The sequence below is a fragment of the Scylla paramamosain genome, chromosome 22 (assembly GCF_035594125.1).
Source record: "Scylla paramamosain isolate STU-SP2022 chromosome 22, ASM3559412v1, whole genome shotgun sequence".
In the NCBI taxonomy this organism is placed as follows: domain Eukaryota; kingdom Metazoa; phylum Arthropoda; class Malacostraca; order Decapoda; family Portunidae; genus Scylla; species Scylla paramamosain.
The window spans coordinates 14,977,430-14,982,429 of record NC_087172.1 but is presented as its reverse complement, the minus strand read 5'-3'; the positions used below and the strand labels follow the sequence as shown (position 1 = coordinate 14,982,429).

Genomic DNA, 5,000 nt, shown 5'->3' with positions numbered 1-5,000 from the left:
AAGGGACGAAAAGGGGGAAGGGAAAGGGAGCGAAGGGAAGGAAAAGGAAGGGGAGGGAATCGGGAGGTAACCAAACGAGGCTTTTACGATAACCTTTACGATAACACACAGTAGATCACCACACTTCGTAATAGGTGAGGTGGTGATGGGAGGAAAGGGGAGGAAAGGGGAGGGAAGGAAAGGGTAGGGAAGAGGTGAGAGTGAGAGGGAAGAGCAGAGGTGAGAGAAGGACAGATAAATAAATAATAGATGAAAATGTGAGTAACAGAAGGGAATGGGGAGAAAGAGGAAGGAATGGGGGAGAGAAAAGAGTGTGAAAAACGAGATTAAAGATGATGAGAGAAGGGCAAAGAATGATAATAGGTAATAAATAACAGGTGAAAAAATAATGAAAGGTGATAGAATAGAGGAAATGGAAGAGGAAGAAAGAAAATGGTAGACGAAATGGGGAGAGAAAACAAATAAAAAATGACTAACAGGTGAGAAAATAGGAGTAGCAAGGAAGGGGGAAGGAAATGGGGAGAGAAAAGGATAGAGATGGGAAAAAGGAAGGAGAAATGGTGAGAGAAACGAAAGACGAAGAGAAAAATGAATAACAGGTAATAATACAGGTGTAGTAAGGAAGAGGAATGAAAAGGAGAGAGAAAAGAAGAGATGGGAAGAGGAGAGGGTGAGAGACGAGAGTACAGGTGAGAGAAGGGAAGAGAAAAAGATGAATAACAAGAGAGAGAGAGAGAGAGAGAGAGAGAGAGAGAGAGAGAGAGAGAGAGAGAGAGAGAGAGAGAGAGAGAGAGAGAGAGAGAGAGAGAGAGAGAGAGAGATGAGATACAGGTAAGTGACAGGTGGGAATCTTGACTAACCCTTTCACTACAAAACAAAATAAATCACAGCACCAAAATCAACGTATTTAAGATTTTTTAAGCATCTACAAGAAAGAAAGTGACAAAAAAGAATAGATTTTGCAATTTCTACCCAATAAACTGTTTGGAGGTGGCTGTAGGGCAAGGAAAAGGACTCAGTTTACACAATAATTAAGGAAATGTGTCAGATGGGAGCGAAAGACTAAGGGAGAGGGAGGAACAGACAGAGGGAGGGGAGGGGCAGGTGAGGTGACGAGGTAACGACATGGGTACTGAGAGAAGAAGAGGAGGTGGAGGAGAAAGAAGAGGCTGACGAAAAAGATAAGAGGTGAGAGATGCGTAAAAGGGAGATATAAAGGAAAATAAAAGAAAGGAGGTGGGGATAAAAAGACGAAGGCAGGAATAAAGAAAAGAGGCCAGAAAAAGAGAGAGAAAGAATTAGTGAGAAGAAAAAACAGAAGGAAAGAAGATATTTACGACAAAATAAATATAGGAAGGAGAAAATAAAATTAGATAAAACGAATTACAAAAATTGAAGAACCAAAAGAATGAGAGAGAGAGAGAGAGAGAGAGAGAGAGAGAGAGAGAGAGAGAGAGAGAGAGAGAGAGAGAGAGAGAGAGAGAGAGAGAGAGAGAGAGAATTGCGTACAGAGGAAGAAAAAAAGGTGAAGATGGATGAAAATAATAAGAACTGATAAGTGGATAATAAAATAAAGAGGAGGAGGAGGAGGTAAGCACAGGTGGAGGAGTGGAGAGGTGGAGGTGAGTGGAGCCAGCCAATAATGTCCTGGTTTTTGCCTTCATTAACATTCAAGATGGCGTGCGTGAGTGGAGGCGCACATGAACCAGGCCGAGGAGGAGGAGGAGGAGGAGAAACACAAGTGAACCCAAAGGAAGAGCAAACAGCAGCATATTTGTTGTTCCTTACGAGGCTGTTTGTGATAATCTGTATAAATCAGAAGAGAGAGACGTAAGAGGAAGACGAAGAAGAGAAAAGAGTAAAAGGTGGAGAGGTTTAGAGTAAGAAAGGATAAATAAAAACATACAAAAAACAAATGTGTAAGAAGGAGGGAGGAGAGGGAGAAACTGATAACGATGAAGATAGGAAGAGAAAATGTATGGTAAAGGAAGGAAGGAAGGAAGGAAGGAAGGAAGGAAGGAAGGAAGGAAGGAAGGAAGGAAGGAAGGAAGGAAGGATAAATGAGTGGATTTAAGTAAAGAAGATGCAAAGGAAGAAAGGAAAGAGGAGGAACAGGAATGAGAAAGAAAAATACGAATATGAATCACAAGAAATAAGAAATCAAATAAGAAAAAGAAGAGGAGGAGGAAGGAGGAGGAAGGAGGAAGAAGAAAATATCGATAATAGAAAAAAATACATACAAGAGAGAAGGAAAGCAAGAAGGAAAAAAGGAAGGAAGGAGCCACAAGATAAGTAAATAAGGAAGCAAGAAGAGGAGAGAAGAGAAGGCAGTAGAAGAAAAGAAATAGCAGGAATGAATACGATAATAACAAAGATAGAAAGGAAAGGAGAGAAGAAATGAAAGCGATAAGAAAGTAAGGAATAGGAGGAGAATACGTAAATATACACAATAACAAGGAAGCAAGAAGAAGAAGAAGAAGAAAGGGGAAGAGGAAGGAAAAAAGACAACAAAGAAAGAAGGAAAAGGAGAAAAGGAAGGAAAAAAAGCAAGAAAGAAAGGAACCACAAGAAGATACGTAAATATACCAAAGAATAAGGAAGCAAAGAGAAGAAAAAGGAGGAGGCGGTAGAGGAAGAAGAGGTGGCGGGCGGGGAGGCAGGCGGGCGGAAGGAGAGGCGGGAGGAGAGGCGGGTCATTGGCACTGGTGTCTAAGACTTTCTCTGGGGCAGTCTCGTGGCGTGCCAGTGAAACTCATTCGCCGCTGACCTGGATCCCGGGACGCGGCGCGGGGAGGGCAGCGGCGCGAGGCAGCAGCAGGAGGAGGAGGAGGAGGAGGAGGAGTAGCAGGAGAACGAAGAAGACGAGAGGCAGACATTCGCAGGAGGAGAGAAGAGAGGAGGCTCATCAGGTGGAAAAAGAGGAGGAGGAGGAAAAGGAGGATTAATAGCAGGAGGAGGAGGAGCAAAAGCAATACCAGCAGAAGGGAGAGGTGGAGGATTAGTAGGAGAAAGGATAGAAGTAATAGAAGGAAAATGAGAGGAACAGAAAGAGGGACACGAGTAGCAGACGACATAAGGAAATGGAAGAGAAGAGAAGTAGCAGAAGGAGAAGGAGAAGAAAGAGGGGAAGAAAGAGAAGGAGGAGGAAGAAAATGAGTAACATATGGAGGAGGGAGGAGTAACAAAAGTGGAGCAGGAGGAGAAACAGGAGCTAGAAGAGAAGAAATAGGAGGAGGAGGAGGAGGAGGAGGAGGAGGAGGAGGAGGAGGAGGATTACAAACACTGAACACCAGATTACAAAGAATTACACAGGATAGCGAGGCAGCAACAGACCTTCACGTGACCTTACAAGGCGGCTGCTGGGGAACTGCATCTATCTAGCTACAGAGTAAAGGAACACAAAGGAAGTCCAAACACGAGTAACTACACGCTATTAGTAAAAAAAAAAAAAGAGAGAGAGAGATAGATACAGGATAGTACAGAAGGATATAGACACAGGAGAATACAGCAGAAGGCATCCTCCCCCCTCCCCACCTACCACTTTGAGTCAGGGGGGATGGGAGTCACTGAAAAAGGTACCACGTATTAATGGAAAAAAATAAAATATAAGAGATTTTCATAGGAAGGAATCAAGGGACGTATTATTAACTTAATTTGTGTGTGTATGTATTCCCACGGCGCTAATTCTGCTGCGTAAGTATCCTGTATTGAAAATTTTAGCATAGTGTTTGTTTTGTTTGTTTTTTTTGTTTGTTTGTTTTCTATCATTTTAGTTTGCTATGTGTAAGGAGATCCCAGAAATATGTACCTTACGAGAAATAGTGCAGTAGTAGTAGTAGTAGTAGTAGTAGTAGTAGTAGTAGTAGTAGTAGTAGTAGTAGTAGTAGTAGTAGTAGTTACCATTATTTCACCTCATTGTAAATTCTATACATCGAAGTATCTGGAAACAAACACATTAACATAAAGAAGCAACAATATTTCAATCAGTAGGATATATACAACAATTTTACGAAGAGGAAGAAGAGAAGGCAGACGGAGGAGGAGAGGGGAAACACAAAGGAATACAAAGGAAGACAAACAGCGACACACAGGTCATTACTATGCAGTATGACTATTCGATACTATTATTGGAAGAGACAGAACAGCAAAGGAGGAGGAGGAGGAGGAGGAGGAGGAGGAGGAGGAGGAGGGTGGGGGGTAAGAATGACCTATGGAATATAAATTTAAGAATAATGAGTGAAATGCTAAGAATGGAAGATGACTCAGGGAAGGAGGAGGAGGAGAAGGAGGAGGAGGAGGAGGAGAATGAAAGTAAAGGGAAAGAGGAACAAATGATCTAGGAAATAAAAATAGAAGACAAGTAAGAGAAACTAAAGGAAGAGGAGGAGGAAGATTGAAATGACGTAAAGAAGAAATTGAAATCAGAAATAAAAGAATAAATATTTTGAGAAAGTATTGGAAGTATTAGAAGGAAAAGAGGAGGAAAAGAAGCATGAACGAGTAACGAGTGAACGATAGGAAGAAGAAAAAGAAGAAGAAGAAGCAGAAGAAGAAGAAGCAGAAAAGAAGATGAAAACAAACACTAAAGCAAAAAGAAGAAACTCCAATATTTTTCGTCACAAAGGAAGAAAGACAAAGAAAGAAAGAAAGAAAAAGGAAGAATAAAAAAGGGAGAACACAAGAGAGGAAGAGGAAGAAGTGGCGCGCGAAGAGGAAGGAGGAAAGAGAAACAATACACACACTAACAGAATAACAATTACAGAGGAAAATGATAATAATGCAAATGAATGAACGAAAGTGAGCAATAAAGAAGAGAGGCAACGAATGATAAAAAAAAAAATAAATAAATAAATAAATAAATAAATAAAATAACACGAAAAAAAATAGAAGGGAAGGAAAAAAACTAAGAATCGAAAAAATGGAATAAAATAAAGAGAAATAAAGAAAAATATGAAAAAAAGAGAAGGAAATAAAAAAAACAATGACATAACAAGTAAAAA

The 5,000-nt window shown here is 40.6% G+C and overlaps 1 protein-coding gene and 1 long non-coding RNA gene across 12 annotated transcripts in view; one reads left to right on the top strand and one right to left on the bottom strand.

The window, feature by feature from the left end:
- LOC135111659 (serine/arginine repetitive matrix protein 1-like) overlaps positions 1 to 5,000 on the top strand; it is a 102,623-nt gene that overhangs the window by 37,616 nt on the left and 60,007 nt on the right. The gene's annotated exons all lie outside the window — the stretch shown is intronic.
- LOC135111665 (uncharacterized) overlaps positions 1 to 5,000 on the bottom strand; it is a 72,861-nt gene that overhangs the window by 27,964 nt on the left and 39,897 nt on the right. The gene's annotated exons all lie outside the window — the stretch shown is intronic.